The 25,183-nt window shown below is 39.1% G+C and overlaps 1 long non-coding RNA gene across 1 annotated transcript in view; it reads left to right on the top strand.

The window, feature by feature from the left end:
- LOC121482000 overlaps nucleotides 1-17,241 on the top strand; it is a 31,648-nt gene extending 14,407 nt beyond the window's left edge. The window contains exons 2-3 of the long non-coding RNA XR_005985478.1: nucleotides 9,374-9,555; nucleotides 17,137-17,241. This is a non-coding gene — a long non-coding RNA (uncharacterized LOC121482000). The remainder of the gene's footprint in view (nucleotides 1-9,373; nucleotides 9,556-17,136) is intronic.
- The last annotated feature ends 7,942 nt before the right edge of the window (nucleotides 17,242-25,183 follow it).

Genomic DNA, 25,183 nt, shown 5'->3' with positions numbered 1-25,183 from the left:
AACACTTTACTTCTGATCACCTGTCCCACCTTACCTATTTGGTCCCATTTTTAGTTTTGCTTTATTTTTATCTCCTACCAAATTAATCATAATTATTATTGTTGTTTTGTATTATTAATGGTGCATGCTTTGTGTATTATATTGTGTTGTTGTGTCATATTGGTTGTTTATATAAGCTCACATACTTATTTATGTCACCTTAAGATTTTTTTGTTAGTCTTTGGAATTTCTATAAAATGTGCCCACGTATTTGTCCAATGCCACCCGGACTCCCTGAGCCCCGTGTTTCATATCTTCTATCAGATCTGGAAGATTCTGGGCCTTATTTCTTCACATGCTTCCTCTTCCCCCATTCTTCCCTCTCTCTCTCTCTCTCTGGTGTGTCCTAACCTCTTTTAAACATTTTCTTTGTCTTAATCTCTCTGTGCTACGTTTTAGCAATCTCTTGGTTAAACTACCTGGCATGTTTTTCACTTTGATACTTATATGTTTTAACTTTAGAAATTTACATTACTTTTTTTTCAAAGTTTGCCATTTCTTACTCATACTGTTTTATGCTTTTCTGACATATTCATTTCTTTCCTTGTTTTTAGCATATGATTTTATAGTCTCCCTCTGTAATCTATTACTTGAGGTTCTTCAGGTTTAATCCTTTTGTTTATGTGTCTGCTAGCTACCATTCGTCATGGATCATCCCCTCCAGTTTCCATAATCGTGAGTGGGGCTCACACCTGCAGCTCTCCACCACCCCAAGATGATGATGTCAAGCTCACTTCTCTAGTGCTTCTTGTTTGGAGTGAGAATGCTCTCCTTCTCCTGACTTCTTTCAGGACTCAGCTGTGTATTTAGAACCATGTTTATAAATATTTTGTCTATCTTTCTGAATGACTTAGAAGAATATATAAAAAGAAGGTAAAACAAAATACTGGACAAGAACTTCTTCAGATTATCTAATCTAAATTGCTGCCAGAAGCTGAGGTCACATCCCCAATAATTAAAATGACAGGGACAAGAAGACATGACTAGAAATAAATTAACTAACTACATAAGTAGAATAAAGACACTGTTGTTCTTCCTGGGACTCTTTGTCTGGCTTCTTTTTATTCATCCTTCAGACTTCAACTGAAAGCACTTTCTTAAGAAAACCACAAAGTTCTTCTTGCGATACTCACTGCTTTCTCTACTTGTCCTATCATAATGCCACCATGCTTTACTGGAATTGTTTCCCATCTGTCTTTCCAGGGCAGGGCAGACAGAGAAAATGAACAAGTATCCAGTGTGAATGATATATACAAGTGATGATAGACGCTGCGCAGAAAAATATAGCCCGGTGAGGAGATGGTGAATGATACACGGATGAGCACCTGAAGGAAACAGGGTGGGCTGGCCACCTGGCCAGAGAGCTGAGCGAGATGAGGGAACAAGCCATAGGTGTACCTTCAGCAATGCATGCTTTGTGTCTGGGAAGAAGTGAGCAATGGGGGAGGGCAGGCAATTGATCAGAGAAGAAGCCAGGCAAGACAACATAGGGTTTTTCAGGTCATTGGAAAGACTTGGGTGTAATTATTATGAGTGAGGTTTGATGACCCTGGAAGGTTTTGAATGATCTTGCTTACATTTCTGAAGACAACAGCTGATGGTTTTGTTGTAATAGAAACAGGGAAGCTAATCAGGAAGCTCATGCAATTGTTTAAGGGGGAAAAAGATAGTGGCTTCAGTAGAACATCCACTTAGAGGTGGTGAGAAGAGAATGGAGTCTGGATTTACTTTGAGGGTAGAGTCAGGTGGGTTTGCTGACTATATCACTGTATTTTGTGACTCTGGCCAACTCTTTAATAGAGAGACTGGCTTTTGTTTGTTGACTGAACAAATGAATAGATGGGTGAAGGCATAACTTTCAAGCCCTCTTTGATATCATTTTCACAGATAAATAAAAAACCATCAAAACACTACGAGAAAAAAAAAGCACTATGAGAAAATGTGCCTATTTTGCTATTGCAGTTGAGGTGGGTCTAACATACATACTGTTAACCATCCTTTCTGGCATGTATATGAGATCTCTTATTTTCTGGCCAATGCTGGAGCCAGCACTTCATGTTTTTACAAATTTTAGATCTATTGTCCATCTTCTGCTAGAATCTGTGATTGTTCTATGTCAACTGTACAACAACCACTCTATTAGGCCATCAGTAAAATTGCCTCAGGCATACATTTTTTTTTTTCTGAAATCCTTACTTTATGTTTTCAAAAACTGTAATTAGCCAAATAAACAGTATTTTGGTTTCAGAATGAACATGGGTAGTTCACATCTTTCTGTCAATTTGTTTCAAGATAATGTTCAATGGAGTAGACTGATAAAGGTCACTATTCAGTGAAAGATAGCAAGATACATCTTAGAAAGTATTTGCCTCTTGAAACAATATGGTGACTATTTAAATGCGGCTGTGGACATACCTACTATAACTTTTAACAGATTTCAATGAAATTTAAAAGTGACAGAGATAAATGTCTTAAATGAATCTGTAAATTCATTGATAATTTTCTAATCAATCCTACTTTTATTAAATTATCTTTTGAAAATTTAATTAAAATTTTAATTAATTCCATTTATGAACTGCAATAATGTCTTCTAATTATGTGATTACACCAAGTGAAGTCTACTGTTCCTAGGACTACTCGTGAAGATGTCGAAAAGCACCAAGAAGGCATTATCATTACTCTACAATATATGTAACATGGTAAATGGCCCTGGTGATTAGTATTCTTTATGCTTCATATAGTCCATTAACAGAATCTAAGGTGCTGATACTATAACAAGTGTACTGGTACACAAGCCGTGCCAAGCAAATTGGTGCCAAATGCATACGGCTTTCATGGTGGCAACTTCACAGAAGACACAACATAGTTAAAGAATATTTATTGAGAGGAAAACTTCAAAAACACCACATCTTGGGTTGGAAGGAACTTGAAAGACTGTCTCTTTCCAGCTCTCCATCTATCTTAGACTCTACCTGATTTGCTGCACGAAACTTGACAACACATTTCCATTCCAGCAGTCCACTGGGCTCCACACTCGGGTAATTCGAGGAAAGGAGAGTCAGGCTTCCTGCCCTTGGTGATCTCAGAATCTACCAGTTTCTAAATTTTCCACAAGGCAGCCTGCATTTAGTGGTTTGCTCCCCCACAGATGTCAAATGAGAGCTAGAAGATTTCATCTCACTTAAAAAAAAAAAGAACGTTAAGGACATGGTCCAGGTTTTGTGCTGCATTCACTCCAGATTGAAGAGCTAGAGCAGAGGACTTCAAGACCATCTCCAGCATACATTAGCGGAACCACCCTTCCAGGACAACACCATATGAAAGCAAATCGGTCTTCTCTTGCGTCCTTGAGAGAAATGGAGTGGCCTCTGTCAGAGTACATTTTCTTCCCTGTGCAAAACATTTTCCCTCTCCAGTACTACGAACAGAGCCCTGACACTGGTCTTCTCTCCCCACCACCTCCCACCCACGACTAAAGTGATGTTACCCATGGTTTCACAGCAGTTAACTTTGTACCGGGAGACGTGCTAATCATCCCATAATCCTCTGTCATGCAATTTCATGGGCCCCCAAGAAGCAGGTGGCATAGATGCTCCTTTTCTGCAGATGAAGGAATGGAGATTCAGAGAGGTTAAGAGTCTTGTCCAAGTTCCTACGATCAGTCATATCTGGAGCCAGAATTCGAATCTCATTGTCTCATTCCCAAACCAGGCATTTAACTTCCACTGTGGCTGCATTTGATCACAGCAGAGGGTGGGGTGGGGGGTTGGGGGGAGGCAAGAACGGAAGCATAAGCACCTGCCCGCACACCTGGCCCAAGTTCTTGGAATTCCAGACACCCCTTAAAGCACAGGCTTATGTCAACAAGAGTTTTCTAGAGGAGCTGAGGTTATCTGGGAATCTGGCTGCCAGCGCTCGTTCTCTGATCTGCCCTGCTCCATCCAACAACATAGACCTGATTTTCTTGCCAGCAGCCAGCAGCGCAGGGCAGCCAAGACTAACAAGTGTAGGCACTGTGCAGGGTACGGGGTGCATGAATAGCACTATTCTTTGCTGGCCAACACTGGCCCCATTGTCTCAGGCAATGAATAGAGCTGTGTGGAAAAAAATCCACACACGAAGCAAAAGCAGCAAAATTTGTCTCTTTGTGATGGTTTCAAGACTGGGTGAAAAAGTCGTTCTTCACCTGGTGCTATTTTACATATTCTTTCACAAACAGAAAGCACTTTCTCGCAAGGGAACAACTTTTCTCTAAAAATTAAAAAGGTACGGGTCACGGTGCAGGTGGGAGAGCAGGGAGCCGACCCCAGAGTCGAACCGCACCCATTCAGTACAACATCGGGGACACAGGCAGTGATGGAGCATTGTTCCAATTTCGTGTAGCTGAGCTCCATTCCCTGCTCATCTTGATCTGTCTGGGACACTCAATTCTCACCTGCAATTTCTCAGATAACAGAGGGAAAGTCAAGCGTACAGCACCAACCACTCCATGTGTTGGGCTCTCCTTCCAAGGAATATAACTGGCAAACTTCCATCTCCCTCCCATAAGGTTAGGCTCAAACAGCCCCAGAACCATCTTGGTAAGTGACAACCGGGTGATCTGTCCTTATCTTTGTCCTGCGTGCACCATTCACTGAAGTCAAGAGTCCACAGACCGCTACAGTCATTTGACTTCCATGGGTGGAAAATCTACTCCCCTCAGAAGAGCAGGTACTAACATTGTTCTCTGCAGGTTTGTGTCCTCTACACAGGACCTCCTTCTCACTTTCAAGTCACCTGTAAAATCACCATTGGAAGCAGGTGTCCTGGGATACAATAATCCTAACTAGAGTGCTGAGAGAAGTATTATTTTGTACACCCTGGTGTCATACAGTTTGGTGAACCCCCATCTCTCCAATACCGATACCTTTATTTTTGTAAAACTTTCAGAGGCAGCCTAAAACAGTAACGGGAGCACGCCTGGGCCTTAGATACAAGTTCCTTTAAATCCTGGCCTATGAAGAAGCTCTGCAGGGTGACTTCATGTGTGAAGCTGTCCTGGAAAGACCCTATTTCTACTTGATGTCCTGGTGTAACTGGACTTTAAAGAGTGTCCTGTTTAAATGACAGATGATAAGGTCACCCTAGAGTTATGCCATGTTAGGCAAGCAGCTTCACCACCATCAGCCTTGCTCTCCTCATTTAATAAATCAGAACAATCCTGTCTACCTCTTAGGATCAGTGTTAGCATTAGGATATGTGTACATCTCCTGGAATATTGTTTGAGGCATAGGGGGACTCAATAAAGAATGACCATCGTTACCATTTCTTCTAGAGACAGTGCCATAGAGCACTCTTTCCAAGTGTTTGAGAAATCATGGACCACTGAAATAAAAAATAAAGAAGAAAAATTTGACAAATGACACTGAGTCCCTTCCCTGAAATTTGTTGGCCCTTGAACCCAAACCCCCAGTCCTCTGTTAAGAGGAGTACATAAGTCCCTGAGTCTAATCACTACTTTGAGTTTCACTTCTTTATTGTGAGCTCCCATGCATATAAATATTAATAAAAAAATTCTGTGCCTTTTCTCCTATTAATCTTTTTTTTAGTTTAATTCACAGGCCCCCAGGTATAACCTAAGAGGGTAGAGGAGAGGTTTTCCTCCCTGACACTTTACTTTGTCTCCTTTAGCAGCAGCCTAACCGTGGCCCAAAGTCCCACAGCTGGGGAAACACAAGAACCACGTGCTGCAGTCTGCCCTCCTGCGTGTCTGCTCCCTTAGTGACCACTGCCCTCCTTCTCCATCTGTCATTTCACTCTCATATTTCTCTACCATTATCTTTACTTTTGTCATTTGCTAACTTCATGATATTAAGCATTCTTCACTCTTTAAACTCTGTGCTCAGTGGGCTATGGGTACTTTAAAAGTAAGGGGCTGATAAGTGGTTGACACTTCATGCCTTCTTGGTAGAACATTTAATTTGGCCAGTTTAGTTTAAACATGATTGTTATTCTAATTCACTTGTTTGGAGGTGGTTTTTTTTTTGTTGTTGTTGTTTTTTGTTTTGTTTTGTTTTCTTTGTTTTTTTGGTAGGGTGCACACACTATTGGAGATTCCAACCAATGCAGGAAAAATTTTGGTGATTCATAAAGAAATAAGAAGAGGTTTTGCATCATGCCTGGAAAAAAGTAGCTGCATGCTTTCACATATTCATTTTTAGCAGTTCCAGCATCATGTGGGCTTTCGTTTGGCTTCCTATCTGTACATTAGGCAGAAGCAAAAACTCACTTTTTTCCTCTAGCTTTCTACAACATTCACCTTTGATCAAACGTTGGGAAAAAACTGATCCAAGTAGATGGCTTTAAGGCAGGCATGAGAAACCTCCCCAAGGGGCCTTCCCACCTCAGCTCCACTTTTTCTCTGAATGCCATTTAATACCTACAATGACTTTCCTAGCATTTAACCTAATAATGCTTTCAAAGATTTAATATTACCCTCTTTTCCCTCAAATGATATTTGCATAAGCCATAATTAAGTTTTTGGAGTCTTATAAAAAAAAACCCTATTGAAAGAAATAAAGCAGTGAGGCAAACATTGTAAATTGGAGAAGCTAATCACACAAAAAATGATAATAGCTTCCAAACTGTAAAGTCAAAATTTACTTATATTTCCTGAATATTATGACTATTCATATTTTAAGATCTATTTATACTGAGATATATCTTTGCTTTCTAACTTGCTCTTTTATTCAAAATGATCTTTAACAACGAAAATCTTGCAACCCAATATCATAATCAAGCTATTGCACTTTTAAATTGAAGCTCAGTTCTTTTGAAGCACCTCATTTTCAAACATCAGGAGATGAAAAAGCATTTCTTCTAAGATGCAAATTTTTAATTGTTTAGGAAAGCACAAGCTTCTTTGGCCCTGAAATACCAATATGAAATGTCCTTTAACAAATATGAATCTTTGAAAAGATGCAAATTCATCATTATTACTTTCCTTCTCTCATTAATTTTCTATTTAACAGAAACTATTACATTTCATTGTATTACCATTTTGTCTTTTTCTTTTTTACAGTCCTCAGCAACTTTACAAATTCTTTACGAAACGGAAATGTGTAATTCGAGCTGTGCCTGCAACAGAACTCACACAGTTTATAATCACACAGTTCATATCACATGAGGTTGATAAGCAAATGGCAAGAAACACTGTACATTTCAGCAACATTTACTTCGATCAGTCCTCTGTGTCTGGAATGTTTTTTGCAGGGCTTACCAAAGGTCATTAGATGATTGAAATAAGAAGGGGAGGCGGGTGGGCATGTGACCAGGAGTGGAGTAAAACACGTAAATAATGAAGGAAGACCACAGAGGTTGAGGCGAGATGGTTGCCCTTGGAGTTGGTCTTATTAAAGTCCTCCTAACACAGTATTTTCTCAGAACTTGGGACAAAAATTGCATTAGCAGCTTCTTTTTGAAGGTGACAGTTATTTTCAATATTTTATACAACGGAGTGATAAAACGACAGGAACTTTAAATTAAACCTTAGCATGCTACCCAACTAAGCTTTGTGTGCAAAGCCAGGGTGGGAATAGCCCTGCAGACATTTTTTTTTTTTTTATCAACTTAACAAATGTTTGTTTTCAATTCGTTTTTGACAATGGACTTAATAAACCCTTTTACCTAGTTAAGATTTATGAAAAGTGTTTCTCCCCCCACTTATCTCATTTAGAGAATGTGTAATTTGCATAATGGTAAGACAGGGGCATTTTCATTCTTGTCTTTCAAGCACGTGCATTCTAATTTTCATGGTAATAGTAAGTGCACTTAACAACAATGGTCCATTGATCCAGTGTGTCTCCTACCTGCCCTGGAGCAACTGGGCAATTGTTAACCAGAGAAGCCACAGAACAGATAACGGAATCAACCATTAGTGTAGAATCGCTGCCTATAATGGTTTCAATAATAATTAATATGCAGGATAGCTAGTCCTGTCACACACCATTTCAGACTAGAATTGCATCTGTCAGTCCAAATCCTGACTCCATTCGAGGCATCCAGCACCGAATCTAGTTAGACAGCTAACTGAATTAAAACAAAAATCTACAGATGCATGATAAATGCGCAGGATGCTATGTCACACATGAATGACTCCTGTACAGGCCAAATGACAGATGTATTTCCGCGACTCCAGGCCAGGCTCCAGCACAAACCACTCTTCATTTATCAATAATTGGGCCTTAATTTCATTTGGCAGTGGTGGAGCAGCATGCTAAGCTTCCTCTCCAATAGACGAACACTAATTAGACTTTTTTTCGGGGGGGGGGGGGGGGGGTAGGCACCAATCTTTTGATTTTATTTCAAATAGTCAACCGTAAGCAAAGTTAGAGCTTGTCCTTTAGAAGAGAAGGGTCTGTCTAAGCCACAGCTCATTATTAGTGATAATATCTTGCAATGGGACTCTTCAATTATTAACGTTCCATTTTGATAAAGATGAGAAATATACAAGAGGCAAGTAAAAAAAGAAATATGAGGATGGATTGAGCTTATACAGCGGGTCTCTTAGAGTACTTGCTGCTAACTCTTAGCACTCTTTGCTGAGTTTTACTTTGATTTTTAGGTCACCCGTCTGTGTGTCTGTGTGCGTGTGTGTGTTTGTGTGTGTGACAGAGAGAGAGAGAGAAGGAGACAGAGAAAGATTCACAAACATCATAGACAGATGGACTGGCAATGTAAACAGGGAAATTGTAGAACAATTCTTAGAATTGTAATTATAAAAGGAGAAAGCTATTAGGATGGTTTTCCTAGGCTATTATGTGAATTTTCACACCAATTTTAATGTGGAGGTTCTATTTGAGGTTCCAGCCACGTTTTCAAGAGAACACACCAAGTCTTTACCTCATATCATATACACCAGCCCCAGAATGACAAAAGATACATGGAAATACCCATATTGGCCATGTCCCCCTTAAATCTACATTACGGGATTTAACATTCCCTCTCTGGGCACCCACAGCGTCCAAATGTTCATTTGTTCCCCTTTTGAAGCACGACGTAAATTGGCATGGCGCATCATGGACTGCGGGGCACCTTTCTCCACTTAAGGAGTTGTTGCTAGTTGCTCATTTGCACTCAGAACTGGTTGTGCTTTTCAGGTTCTTTTGAGCCTCTTGCCTCTCCTTCCAAATGCCACCCCGTAATGAGTGACAAATGGGTGCCCTGCTTCTCCCTCAACTTCCAAACAGGAGCTTAATGACAGCAGGGAGTCCTATTGATCCACTCTTGAGATTTTGCTGTTCCCTGCCACTCAGACACTCTTCAATAGCACATTTATTATTCTTCATTGGCATAGGTGATGGCAGTGATGTTGTCCTGAGGACTGATTGCTATGCCCAGATGATCTGTTGAAGTTGGCGGCCTGATCCAACATACAGCATAATTGAAGAGGACAAGGAACAGAATCCATTCCCGTTTCACCCCAGTAACTATGCCAAATTCAACAGAGAGCTCTCCATATGGTCTAACACAAGTGAGGTAATGTGTATATTATGCCATAATAAATGAAGTCTCATAGGTTTCAATGGCTCATAGTAGCTATCAGGAATCTTTCCTAGCAACTCATGGGAAACTGAGCAGCATGTCATAAATGGTAAAGCCATAAATAATTTTGCAACTCAGCCACCAGGGTTGTTGTGAAATGCTGTGCTTGCATTATCCACTCTAAACACTGACAGACATGTGAGCATGTCTGCCATTTTGTAAGCAGGCTCCCCTGCAGAACACAGGAGCACTGAAGGATTGGCATTTTAATTGGGAAGGATCCGAGATTTTAAGGAGTTCCGAAGACTATGGTCTATATGTTGTGCTATTTTTAATTCCAGATAAATGGGGTTTTTAAGGACTGTTGGCACTTGTACTTCTCAGGAGATACCTAATGAGAAAGAGAACACAAGATACTCAAGGGGTGTATTATATATTGTATTATGACCTAAAACATTCATTAACCCTGCTTCCCTAGTCTATTGCCATTAAGTTTCTCCATGTGACCTGGCCGGTTAAATGTGAGTGCAAATGTCTCACGTCAATTCTCGGCATGAGCTAAGAGCCATCATAGGAGTCCATCCACCATGTTGACTTTCCCTCAGCCATGAGGTCAGTAGGATCCCAGACAGGGGCTGCTCCGTGAGTCTGAGTGTTAGAGTGAAGACATGTGGAACAGAGCACAGCCAACCTGTGATAAACATGTAACATGAGCAGAATTAAACTGCTCTTCTTGTCAGCCACAAAGATTTGGGGATAATTTATTACTGCAGAATAATTTACTTTAAGATGGCTGATATAGATCACAGCACATGTTTAAGATAATATGGACTATTTAATTCTAATTACTTTAACATTAACATTTAACATTGGCAACCCATGAACCTGAACAAATGATGATAAGAGGATTGGTTTTCAGTAATATATATATATAGTAGTTTCTGTTACCATTGACCCTTCTCTTCTGCTTGTACATGATTCCTTGAGTTGACCTACAGCAGTTTGCAACCAGAATGTGTATGCCATTACTCTTGCATGGAGGGCTGCTGGTGTGTCCTGTTCTCTTACCTCTCTGACCTCCTACCACCTAGCAGTCTACCTCCCTTCCAACCCCTTTAAAAAAAGAATTCAGAGACCTTATGTGGTATTTCAAGATTTGCTGATCTATGCTAGAGTACACGAGTGCATGGTAGTGCATGGTAGTGAACGATGGCAACATGGTCATATTGAGCTTATAATCTGTTATTCCCATAAGGGATCCAATTAGTTGTATCAACTCCCTCCTGGAAAAGGCACGCCTGGGGATATTATACTTGGGCAGAGGTTTCTGGAAGTTAGATTGAAGTCAAGGGTGGGACAGACTTGGCTAGAGGTCTATAAGGGGTAGTAGCTAGGGCCATGGTCCCTGAGCCAGGGAGTCGACACTTGAGTGGCTACAATGAGCAGAGAGGTGGAGTACAGGCATAAAAAAAAGAAATGAGACCAGAATCTGGAAGGAGGCTGGGAAAGAGAGGAACCATGAGCGAGTTTCCCAGGGGCTCTCCAGCCGGACCCCAGGGCAATATAACGCACTCTTGGGTATGGAGGTGTCTGTTAACAACACAAAACTCATTAAAGCCCTTCTCAGGTCAGTGTGCCAACATGTATACATAAACAAAATTGTGCTGGGTCTTTTGTACCAGTGAGTGTATTTGAGATCAGCCTCCAGAAAGGTGAGCCTGGAAAGCAGAACTCCAGACCTGGGTGCATCCTCCGACTCTCCACATGGTGTCTAACCTCTGCTTCCAGGTGCTCTTAGGAAGCCTATAAGCATTTGCCATTTCATGGACCAGGGCCTGTTTTTCATACAGTAAACTGAGGAAAATAAGGACAGTATAAATTTGGTTTCCCTAAAACTCACCTAACTGCTTTTGCATATTGTCTAAGTTTATGCACTGCTTTTTGGTCTTTAAATTTACCTTTCTTTTAAGTGTCAGTGGTAACATTTGGTTATTTTCTTCCACTGTAATATCCTTATTTGCTAAAACAAAAAAGTAGCAACCCCCCGTCAGTCTGAGGTTTTCTCGAAACTTCACTGGCATGTGGAATCAAAAGTCCAGGAGTCACTGATCCACACGGTCACCAGGTGTTAGCTGGATCATTTTCCTGGCTGCAGGACAAACAGCAATGGTCCAAATTCGATGACACTAGGGGAACCTGGGAAGCGGAAAGCTGAAGTCTTTTGTTCTGTCCCCTTCTGGCCACTGGACTTCCAGAGTTGGGAAGATTCTGAACGAAGGCCGAATCTCATTTTATGTGAGGCTTTCAAGGACTCTGAGAAAGCACGTATTTTCCCTGGTAGACTTTGAGAATAATCTTATGCTTTTCTAACAAAAAGATAAATTTACAGAGGGCCCTGAACTCTGTGTAAAACAGAAGTCTGTTTTCAGGGACATTTTAACTTTATCAAAAGTAGACAAGTCTGTGCAAGGCTGAGGGTTGTATTGGTCTGTCATTAGCCTCCTTGTTGTGTGGGCAGAGCTTATTCAAAGGATCCCAGCGACCCTCACTTTCTTCATCTCCTTAGGAATATCTATGCTGGCTAGGATTCTCTGTTGCCAGTGGAGGGGAGGAAGCATAATTTTCCTTCTACCTTTCTGAGTTCTAAGCTGAAGCCCCAGTAACAAAAGACAGATTAACAAGAGAGAAAGTTTATTAATAATGTATACCTCGTGTACACATGGGAGATACTCAGGGAAAAATTAGTAACTCTCAAGGTGGCTTAGAATTCAGACTTCAACACCACCTTAAAAAAGAAAGAAGAGGGGAGATGTGGGCCTCTTAGGGGGCAGTAAATGATTTTTAGGGAGGATGGATGGGCCCTTAGAATAGGTGGGAAGTATAATAGTTTATGATGAAGTGTGTCTGGGTGTGTGTCCTCTTCTAGTCTCATCTCCTCTCTTGTAATGAGTTTGTCTTCCCTCATCAGTGAAACTCTAGGGAAGGGACTGTGACAACTGAGTTCCTTTTGGAGAATCTGTTTTTAAGAAGATAAAGGGAGTTCAGAGAAAGCCTCTCTGCATTTGCTGGTTTTCATTTCAAGTGCCTATGAGGTCAAGATAATCAATATACTAAAGCAGCATATTTTGGGTTGGCATGGCCTGCTGCCCTTCCCTAGCAGCAGAAACAACTATAACGGGCATCCCTGGGTGGCTCAGTGGTTTAGTGCCACCTTCGGCCCAGGCCGTGATCCTGGAGACCTGGGAGTGAGTCTCACATCAGGCTCCCTGCATGCAGCCTGCTTCTCCCTCGGCCTGTGTCTCTGCCTCTCTCTCTGTGTCTCTCATGAATAAATAAATAAAGTCTTAAAAGATTAAAAAAAAAGAAAAGAAACAATTATGACTACCTTCAATGAAAACAATTTATTGGAAGGATGTCCTATACTTGGAAGAGTAGGATCTCCTTCCAACAACTGCCTTAAGGGTAGCAACCAAAACCAAAAGGTCTATAGGAAAAATAAGCCTTGAAAAGACATGAGTAGCTCTAGGTATCTAAATGGCAGGAACTCATGTCACTTCAGTATGCTAGCGCTGGGATGAATTAATAATTCAATAAGAATTATTATTCTTATTATCACAATCATCGTCATCATCATCATCATCATCATGGTCTCAATATTTGAATTCCAAGACAGCCTATTAGCCTGGATAGTGTCCTCCACCCATTCTGGGCCTGAGGAGGGTGAGACATCTGGCTAGGCATTTTCATCAGGACTACAGGCAATGAAAGAGGGCAAATCCTCAAAAAGGAGGCTGGGGGTGGGGGTGGGGCTGTGACCAGAAGGTGAATGGTGGATTCTGGATGTGCAGAACAACAGATGTCCACTTTAGTTTCCAAAGACCTTCTCTGCATTCCACATTTAGACCTCTAACATCCCACCAAATAAAAAACTGATCAAACATTGTTAGCTAGATATTCATAAACTTTAAAACTCACAGGCCTGAGGGGCATTTCTATTTTAGCAAGAGTAACATCTTAACTTAAAAATCATTTCATAGGAGCAAAAATTGACTCTAAGAATAAGGGCAATACTGCATGTCAGGTAGATTTGCCTTGGGTTTTACCATCAGGGAATTTAATAAATCAGATCGATGACCTTAATGCTAAACTTTGAATGTTAATAGGAAAAAAACTGCAGGCTTCTAATCATATTACCACTCCCAAATCATTCACCAAGCTAAGCATTTTAACTAGCCAAATAACTGTGGCCGAGGCTCATTAGGGTTTTTACCGCTTGAGTTAGAGGCACCAAAGAAGAAAAATGTTCTTTTGAAGACTCTCTAGTGATATTAAACTGTTAAAGACAATTTCTGAATGTCATAAGTCTTTTGTGAAAGCTAACATAGCTTTATATTTCTGATGACTGAATGCTCTACAAATTATCCCCTATATCCTAGATCAACTTATGTCAGTAAATCTGGTTATAAATATAACTTTAACAGAGGATTTCTGGAAGAAACATAACTCTGGTACTAAGTCTATTCTATCTTTAGTTTTTGATTATTTAAGAATATTTGGATTTCACATTATTTTATAATATTTTGTGCACTGCCATTGGAAAAAAATCTTAATGAGTTTTTAGTGCCATAGGCCTTTATTATCTTTTTTTGTATACATGGCCAATTTAATCTTCAGCATACTAGAAAAAATTTTTTTCACATTTTAAGGGGGAAAACAGCTTGCTAGAATTGGATGCATGGCTTTTACAAAAGGGAGTAAGTGCCTTGTCCAAATGTATTAGAATAGAATATGGTAACAGATTAATTCTATATTTTCTTGCAAAATTTTTTCACACTCACCATTTTTCATACAGGGCCCATGAAAGTTAAATAGAAGTTAAAACACGTAGTGATAACCTTTGCTTTCTACACCCCTGATAATCATCTGCTGTCTCTTCTATTGATTATCTTGCCAACCTGTCAGCTCTTGGATGCCTTGTGCAAAAGAAGAACATTCTGACAGCCAAGAAAGCAGGCAGGAAGGTAGAGGATATGGGATGTTAGCAGGATGTTAGCTTGTCCCCTAACAACCAACTAAATTCCTCTTGGTACTGATCTCAAGATGTGTGGTTTGAGCTTGGAATGAGTTACTTACAGTCTGCTCAGAAATATGGAATCATATGGAAAAACTGATACACACTGGATGAACCCAAAGATTTCCGAAGTACTCTATCTTGGAATTACAAAGGAATAGGGGAAAAGGGGGTATTGAATCTTTGCAAATTTGAAGGCCTACAGACTTTCACTACCTTCTCTTCCTACTCCATTCCCCCAGCCACTATGGTGTTTCAAAAAGTAATGCATTTACCTGAAATTTGAGAGGGCCAATTATGTCAGTCCCAGCTCTTTTATGACCTGGCCCTGTGGGAGGCATGAAGCAAATGACCCACATTCTCTCAGTCTCAGTTTCCTAGCCATGGGGTTTAAGTGGAATAATATACCAGAAGTGCTACCATCTAATGAGAACCTATATGTCTCAGGCACTTTACATGTACCCAATCCAGACAGAATCTAAAAAATTGTCATCACATTTAGTGTGTTGGGGAGACTACAATTCAGAGAGGTTGAATAATTTGGAAATAAGCTCAAATCTTTGGACTCCAAAACCTATATATTCCTTTTTTGAATTATAGGTCATATGTGCTTATAGAGATTTAGAACAAATCTAAATCACAGGGTTCAAGCCCTGTGAACCCATACCAAAATTGGGAGTGTCTCCAAAAAGGTGCTCAAATTTAATGTTCTATGATGGAGGAGGTACACACACTACCATGTTATATTATGGATTACATTTGTAGACTTTGCGTTAACAGGGGCTCTTCCATGAAGCTGTTGGAGGGATCGTGCTACATTTTCAGTACCTAACCCCATTACTCTACTAATCATGAGACTAGATACCACTTAATAATTAAATATACAATAATTTAATGATAAAAATTGGAGACTCCAAAATGTAAAACATGAAAGCAAATTGGAATCCCAGAAAATTAAATCACCTACAAGCATTTCAGAAATATTTTCTATTTATTGCTTCTACTAGCAGTACTAATATTGCTTGGTGTCAGGTATAAGGTATGATGCTTCATAGTACTCTGGAATGTTATTCAGGAAGAGAAACAGGCTGGTATACTGGGAAATCTATTGAACTTGAACTCAGGAGAGCCAGGGCCAGTCCCTGCTTTCTCATGACTGAGCTTTCTGACTTCTGTCAAGTCAAAACTTTTCTGGACCTTTGCATCCTTATTCATTAAGTAGATCCCGTCATTGCTAAGGCTCTTCTAGCTATGAGACTGTATGACCTGCAGTCGCTAAGGGGCACAAAAAGGTAGATCACGCGGTTGTTTTTCCAACTGCACAGACAATGATGTGTCTCATTCTTAGCCAATCAAAGACAGACATGAAAGGAGAGAAGGGTTCTCTTCACTACACATTTGCAAACATTTGGTTGTCCACTGCCTCTATAACCTTTCACAGGACCCAGCGAACATCAGGAGCCCCATAAATGGTCATTGAGAGCTGTGGCTGCTGCTGAACATGATGGTGATCAGAATGATGATGATGATGATGATGATGATGATGATGATGATGGTGATCATTATGACGATGATGGGCTGGTGCAGTGATGCAAGGAGGCCTAATGAAAATGTTTCAGGGGCAGCCTCTTGGCATGTCATATTTCTTCTCTCCTCTATTTCCTCTAAGTTTATTTTAGAGGATCCTGGCTAATAAGGATCCAAAGCAGTGGAAGTCATCAAATGATTCTGTCCAGACTCCAGAAAGGCAGGGATAAACTTAAAAGGTTTTATCTTTCTTCTATAGCTCCGGAATTTGGCTCCTTGGGTTGGAGGAGATGAGTGCCATGACTTCAAAAGTGTCATTCTGAATTATCTTAGTAAACTTTGCTTGTTTGTGGGCAGAATTGCATCTCAAGTAATCATAATACTTTGTGAAAACTTTCTTTTCTAAAATTTTGGTTTGGGGGATCCCTGGGTGACTCAGTGGTTTAGCAACTGCCTTCACTCCAGGTCGTGATCCTAGAGTCCTGGGATTGAGTCCCACATTAGGCTCCCTGCATGGGGCCTGCTTCTCCCTCTGCCTCTCTCTCTCTCTCTCTCTCTCTCCCTCTGCCTGCCTTTCATGAATAAATAAATAAAATCTTTTTTAAAAAATTAGTTTTTATTCTTAGGAGACTTGTATTTATTCTATTCCAAACATTCAGTTTTTAGTAGATAATGAAAGTCTGCAGGTTGGACTTGAAAGCATACTTTCATCATTTTGTGTTATGGTGGAGGTACTGCCCATGCCCAGATGCCCAGACACAACCCTTATTATTCTGGCCGAAGTTCTAGTATAGAGTTTTGGAATTCTCAATAGCCTAGAATTTGGATTATATATTGATGTAATACATTGTTGTATTCCAATGGGTTGTGCTAAATGAAAATGTTGCATGCCAAAATTATTTATTTGGTAAATTAATTTAAAAAAAACCAAAACAGTAAAAACCAGAATACTGAAAGTATTTCCTGGGGATTTTTAGAGACACATGGATCAGTGATCCTAGACATTCTTCAATGAAGTATGTTGGAAGTTCAGTCTAATTTGATTTGAAGCATTAAAAGAAGTATGACCTCACAGGACATCTGCTACAGGTAGGTAATATTTGGAATCAGTTACTTTCTCACAACTTCATGTTAGGAAATGTTGTTTTAATTTATATTTTCTAGAAACTTATATTTAAACTATTCTTATATAGCTTGGGGTCCAAAAACAATCATGTCTCTTCATATTAAAGATTGTATCTTCTCTTTCCTTTGTGTCCCTCACACAGTGAGTACTTAATGACTGCCTTTTAAACACATCACCAGGGAAATACAAATCAAAACTACAATGAGATACCACCTCACACCTGTCAGAATGGGTAAAATTAACAACACAGAAAACAAACATGTTGGTCAAGGATGTGGAGAAAGGGGAATGCAAACTGGTGCAGCCACTCTGGAAGATAGTATGGAGATTCTTCAAAAAGTTAAAAAGAGAACTACTCTGTGACCCATAAATTGCACTACTAGGGTATTTACCTAAAGAATACAAAAATAGAGATTTGAAGGGGCATATGCACTGCAATGTTTATAGTGGTATTACCAACAATAGCCAAATTATGGAAAGAACTCAAATACCCATCAACTGATGAATGGAAAAAGAAGATGTAGTATATATAATGGGATATTACTCAGTCATAAGAAGGAACGAAATCTTGCCATTTTCAAAGATATGGAAGGAGCTAGAGTGTATTATACTAAGTAAAATAAGTTGGTCAGAGAAAGACAAATACTATATGATTTCACTCATGTGTAATTTAAGAAACAAAACAGATGAATATAGGGGAAGGAAGAAAAAAGAGGGGGAGGCAAACCATCAAAGACTAATAACTATACAGAACAAACTGAGACTTACTGGAAGGGAGGTGGGTGGGGATGGGCTAAATGGGTGATGGATATTGAGGGCACTTGTGATGAGCACTGGGTGTTATATGTAAGTGATGAATCACTAAACTCTATTCCTCAAAACAATTTTACACTATATGTTAACTAGTTAGAATTTAAATAAAAACCCAAAACAACAATAGCAAAAGAAACACATAACTGAAAAAAGAAATATTCCAGATTTTAAGGTTGAGATGCAAAGGTTTGAGGCCCTTTTCGTATTTCAAGCAAATCAGTTAAAGAATTAGAAAACATTTCTTAACTCACTTAAATCCCACCCTTTTTGTTCTTTGCTTCCATTTATCAATTATAGTAAATATATGTGGTAAGTCTTGCCATCTATTTGCTGCCAAATTGCTTTGCTTTGTTACCTAGAGCAATGATTGTGAGCAGTCTCTGTGGTTTTAGAATAAATTGTATTTATTGTAAAAGTAACATGAATTTTTTGCATAATTGTCTCACAAGTCATTGTTGAGTTAATTTTCAATGTTCTCAGAGATATTAAGACAGAGGACATGGCATAATTTTCAACACTGAACTATATTTTATTAGTGAGTCTCCACTCTCTCAAACATTTTTAAAATAATAAGATTATAACCAATTGACCAAATAATTAGTGAAAAGGCTGAGTCTGAAAACCAAGTCTCCTGAATTTCCATTCCTGAGGCAGGCTTCCACTTATGTAATAGATTCATAATAAATACATTAAAGACATAAATTAGAAAATGCTCATTAGAATTGGTGGTGACAACAATATTGCCTAGAATACAAATTGTCTAATCTCTTGCCCTATAAACACTAGCTCTCTATTTTATTTAGGAAAAAAATCCTTACCTGTGTTCTTATTGGCTTATTTTTGCTTATCAATGCCGAGAGGATGTTCACTCCTTACATAACCATTAGGTAACATGCTTAGTGAAAGAACATTTGCAAATTCTCCTTTATTCACAGGTTTTCCTCCCCGTACCTAATTTTCCAGTGATTACAAGTGAAAACCATTTTAAGATACTCATTTTTTCCATGCCGTAAGTATGTTTAAAGAAGAGGAGTCACCATTTTGGGGGGAACCTATGATGTGCCAGGTATATGATCTACAAACATCATTTCAATTAATTATTCTCCTTTAATGAAAGAATGGGAGCAAGCAGGATCTATGATGTGGGATGATTCCAATGCTCTTGCTCTCAATGGTTTCTTCCTTTGTACTCCAAATTGAGACAACCCAATTTGAGATTTTTTTCAACTTATAGTCTGTTGATGGTAAATGCAAAAGAAAAACTTCAACTTACAAACCAAAGATTTTAGGGACTCCTGGGTGGCTCAGTGGTTGAGCATCTGCCTTTGGCTCAGGGCATGATCCTGGAATCCTGGGATCGAGTCCCACATCGGGCTCCCTGCATGGAGCCTGCTTCTCCCTCTGCTTGGGTCTCTGCCTCTGTCTCTCTCTCTCTGTGTCTCTCATGAATAAATAATTTTTTTTAAAAAACAAAGGTTTTAGTTATAAACCCAAATATGTTATAAGAAATGTACCTTCAAGGAAGAGTCTCTGAAAAATAATTTTCTCCTCAAAAATGGGAAAATCGGGTTTTGTATCCAGACACATTCAAAGCTGATGATTCTTACACTGAAGTGGAAGGATTTCAAGTTAGAACTTGGAGTTGCTAACGTGATTTTGTTGTGTTTTTAAGAGGATTTTAGAAGAAACTCATCAAATTTCATTGATAGCAACGATGTGGTTTGAAAGAGTTTTGAAGAATTCCATGTAAATTAATCAAACCCATATGGAATAAATCTTCAGAAAATACAATCAAGATTAAGTAACTGGTTTGAACAAAGTTAAAAATATTTGGAAGAGCATCCAGAGTAATTTCTTCAAGTTCTCAGTCCAGCTTTGAAAATTTAAAATCTCTTTTTAAATTTTATAAAAGTCCTTAAAATTGGTTCATAGTCCTCCCAAAACTTCTATATGCTTCCTTTAGCATAATTTTGGCCTTCCATCATCTTGAACAGAATCATACTCAATAAATAATCAATATAGTCAGGTCTGCCACAGAAGTTGCTTTTAAGATATGTTTCCAGGAAACTGACAGTTTTCTGTGTTCACATTTTAAACTGATACACATCAGAAGAGAGTGCTTGACAAGATCCTCTCGACCTTCCTCACACTATATGCAAAAATAAACTAAAAAATGAATCTTCTTCCTATGTATAAGAGTGAAAACTATAAAACTCTCAGAAAAGAATACAGAAGCAATCCGTTCTGACCCTGGAGCAACTAATGGTTTCTTAGGTATGACAGCCAAAGCATAAGCAACAACAATAACAAAATAGATAAATTGAACTTTGTCAAAATTAATTTTTTTTTGCTTCAAAAGACACATATCTAGGAAATGAAAAGACACCACACAGAACAAGGGGAAATGTTTGCAAATCATGACTTGTAAGGGTCCTGTGTCCAGAATGTATCAACACTCAATAGTAAAAAAGAAAACCTAATTTTTAAAAATAGGCCAAGGATTGGATTTAAATAGATATTTCTCCAAAGAAGACATACAAATGTCCAATAAGCATACGAAAAGAAGCTCAACATCATTAGTCATCTCATTAGGGAAATGCACCTCAAAACCACAATGAGATACCACATCAACCCTACCGGAATGCCTTCCGTCAGAAAAGCAGATAATAAGTGTGGGTGAGGATGTGGAGAAATTGGAAGCCTCATACACTGCAGGTGGGCAGGTAAAATGGTGCAGCCACTTTGGAAAATAACCTGGCAGTTTCTTAAAATGTTAAACATAGAATTACCATATGCCCCAACAATTCCACTCCTAAGTATATACCCAAGAGAACTGAAAACATATGTCCACACAGAAACCTGTACGTGAATACTCACAGTAACATTATTCATAATAGCCAAAAATTGGAAACGACCCAAATGTTCATCAACTGTGAGTGGATAAACAAAATGCTATACATCTCTATAATGAAATATTACTTACCAATAAAATGAAATGAACAATTGATACCTGCTACAACATGGACGGACTCTGAATGCATCATGCTTAGTGAAGGAAGCCTGTCACATATTGAATGATTCAATTCCGTATATTTGAAATACTCAGAATAGACAAATCCATAGAAACAGAAAGTACATTAATAGTTTCCAGGATCTGGTGGTAGGAGATGTTGTGGATGCCTGCTAATGGTCAAGGTGCCAAACACATTTTGAAATTAGACAGTGATGATAACTTTCTAATGTATATAATATATGTAACATAGTATCATATTAAATATTCTTTAAAAAACAATGAATTACATACTTGAAAAGGGTGAATTGTATGGACGTGAGTTACATTTCAAAAAAGCTATTATTTCTTAAAAGAATCTCTTAAAAAACAGTTCTTTCTCTGTTGTACATCATTGAGGGTAGTGGGTCCACAGTTTTATGCAGTTAGCAGCTTTTTACACCATTGCCTCCTAGGACAATAAATTGGTTAATTCAGGGCAGAGGGAAGGTGTTTAATCAGTCAAGCATGATGCATGGCATTAAAATCATCAACTCATGGACCAAATGTTCATCTTCTAATTGGTTGTCATTGCACTGTGGAGACATCGTCTTTATTTTAAAGTCTACAGAAAGCCTCTATTATTAACATCTGCGGGACACTAGTGAATGCCTCTGGTACTGCTATTTCCAAGTAGCCCCCAGAGAAGCCAAATCAGATAAAGATCAACTTCAATTAGACTGCACTGGATATAGTTTACACCCTTCTTAGCTTTAGTTCTCTTGACATCATTTTACCATGCAGAGAATTATACATGCGACCACTGAATTAAAAAGTGAGACATATATTAAATCAGAAAAATAGTTTATATAGCTTTGGGAAAAACTTTTGTAATTATAATCAGCCTTTGATGAAAATCGCTATTTTTATTTGAGACATTTCACAAAGTATTTAATGTCAACATAAAGAAAATGGATTTTCATCCAACTATCATTCTAAGACTCTGTCATTTTATGTACATTGTATAAGAAGCTGCTCTATACTCAGCCATGTGGAGTATATAGATGTATCTGGATATGTGATCTTCCAAAAGCAAGACTACAGGATGTGAAACCATAGGACACCATATAACTAGATGCTGAAATGACCAATTTCATCCACACTTCTTTGCAAACATTATCCAGTAATAGGTAATGGAATAAATGGAGTCCTTCATTATCCATGAAGACATCATCCTTTGAATAAGTCTCCAGAATGTGAAGTTAGTGGGTGACTTCTCACTCATCAAAGCAGGGATATGAATGTTAAAGAAAGCCATGGGCCCTCTTAGGTCATCTGTATGAGTCAGGAATGCAGATGGATAGTAAAATTGGTTGGATTATTAACACAATGCACCTGTCTTTCTGCTTAATAACCTGTTGTTTGATCTCGTGATGACCTAATGATGACCTATAGCCCCAAACGAACCAAAGACATTTTCAAAGTCTCAGCTATGGGAAATAGGAAACATTGGGAAACACTGTTCAAAGAGAAGTGCCCAATAATTAGGAATCCTACATTTTTCCCAGCAGCAACATGTTAAATGCTCCACTTCCTACTGATGATTGCTGCTCAAATGTTTCCTTGAAGTAATTCCTTGAAAGTGTGCACACGCGGCCGGTCTCCATGGCTAACACATACACACTACTGGAACTGGGAGGCATACGGAACAGATCTGAGGTCATTAGAAGCTAAAAATACTGAACCCTCACACTTGCCCTGGAGCAAGTGTTCTCTAGTAGAAGTGTCAAAGGGATTATAATAAAATGAATCAAACAACCAGTCTACTCATTAGTACCGTGTGCTTTATAGATACCAAAAAACAGAGTGATTATTTCATGCACCATACTTTCATAAAGGAAGGGGCTTCATTTACTTCGTTTTTTTGTTTATTCCACAAACATTTATCAAGTTCCTTCTGTGTTCCAGAATCAATGCTAGGCATTGGGATTGTAAAGATGAATGAGACATTCCTAGCCTCTGGAGGTTCACAGATGAGCAAGGAAGATAGACATGAGAATAATAATTAGTTATAGTACATTGTCATAGGGGATCTAATAGAGATATGTGGAAGTGGTTTAGAGGACACAGTGTCTTACATGACTGGAGGTTAGGGTTGTTTTCCCAGAAGAAATAGTGCTCTGATGCAGTTCTGAAGGGGAACCTGGAGATTTCCAGGCAGAACAACAGGAGGAGGAGACTCCAGGAAGAGGAAATTGTACATGCTTGTACAAAAGCATGTAGGCAAGAAAGAGCATGAAGAGAAACCAAAGGTTAGCACAGGGGGGAATAGTACAGATTAGACTGCCTAGGGAAGGCAAAAGAGAATTGGATTGAAAAGTGCCTTGACTTTGACCAAAGAATTGAAACTTTGTTTTCAAATCAATGGAGTCCTACTATTTAAGGACATTTTACAGGAAAAGGACACGATGAGGGGTTTCTCCCTTTCATTTAGTGCCACTTTGTTCTTAAAGTCTACCCAGATGACATGTGGGATGGCTGAGGATAACATCAGAGGTGGGTGAGAAGGATGGTAGGAGACGTAAGGAAGACGGTTCTGGATGGTGCGGGGGGGAGAACAACAATGAGGTCGTGAGAAATGGAATGGAAATAATTGGATATGTGTGAGGGATGTTTAGGAGTAGATTCAGGGCAGCCTGAGTGGCTCAGCAGTTTAGTGCTGCCTTCGGCCCAGGGTGTGATCCGGGAGCCCTGGGATCGAGTCCCATGTCCGGCTCCCTTCATGGAGCCTGTTTCTCCCTCTGTTTGTGTCTCTGCCTCTCTCTCTCTCTTTCTCTCTGTGCATCTCTCAAGAATGAATAGATAAAATCTTAAAAAAAAAAAAAAGCAGTAGATTCAATAAAGCCATAGAAATAAAGGAGAGGAAGGAAGCAAGTGTAATTCCCAGAGTTTCCCTAATGATGGAGGTGAATAAAGGAAAATGTTTGGGGGAGAATATCAGTTCTGTTGTTGATACATTTGAAGTGTACAATAAACAATCAGAAACATGATTCTAGACTTAAAGTTTATCTCACTAGAAATATGATTTTAAGACATGTTGGCATATTAAGATATTGGAGAAAATGAAGAATCTCAGGGACTATTAAGAACAGACAAGCACTGGGAAATATCAAAGTGCAAGGAGAAGACGGGGAGAGAGGAGCCAGTGAAGGAGGTTGAAAAGATATGGTCAGAGAGTTTCAACAGAAGCAGGAAAGAGCATTGAATAGCAACAAGGGAGAGTAGTGCCCTCAAAGCCAAGAGAATAGAGTACCAAGTAGTACCAATGGTGCCACCTATTCTTTTAGAACATGGGAAACTGCCAAGAAAGGAGACAGAAAGGTGAGGGGATGGTTTTATCTGGTTGGTTTGTTATATGAAGACAATTTCATGTTTATAAGCTGGGAGGAAGAGGCCAAAGGAAATGGGAGAGGTAGAAGGCACTATGTAGTTGAGAAGAAAAGGTACACAAGTCACATATTCTTGGAGAATAAGTCAATATAGTTGGTGTCGTATGAATTGTATGGATGAAGGAGATTATTATGGCCTGCAGTGGTCAGACAAGGTTTTTAGGAAAGACCTGAAGCAGAGACAACCCTGCTTAGGATGGACTCTCTCTTCTCTTCTCTAGAGCTCCAAATTAAGTGGCTTTGGAGGTAATCATGCTTTGCCTTCCATGGATTGGTCCTCCCTTCTTATTTACTATGTTATATACATGAAAATAGTATTGCCTATCATGAAGACTCATTGATCAAAACCAAGAAGAACTGTGCCAGTTAGAATTTAAAACCTGTTGTTTTTATTGCTAAGCCCTCATCAAAGTCCATTTTGTAAACCAGTCAAGTTCACAGCAAGACGACCATCCACCTTACGTTCTCTGTGAGAATTTCTATGACGTGTTGTATGTACTGGGAAACATAGGGATGCTCTCCTCAAGGCTATTTTAAGATTTGTTCTTAGAACATGGTTCATCAGGTATTAAACTAAGCAGAATAAATAGAAGGAATTCTTCTTGCGTGGAGTTTCTCTTCCACTGGCTGTCAACTTGGTGGAGAAC

Source organism: Vulpes lagopus, chromosome 24 (assembly GCF_018345385.1).
Source record: "Vulpes lagopus strain Blue_001 chromosome 24, ASM1834538v1, whole genome shotgun sequence".
Taxonomy (NCBI): Eukaryota; Metazoa; Chordata; class Mammalia; order Carnivora; family Canidae; genus Vulpes; species Vulpes lagopus.
Note: the sequence above shows the minus strand (reverse complement) of the source record. Positions and strands in the feature narration are given on the sequence as shown.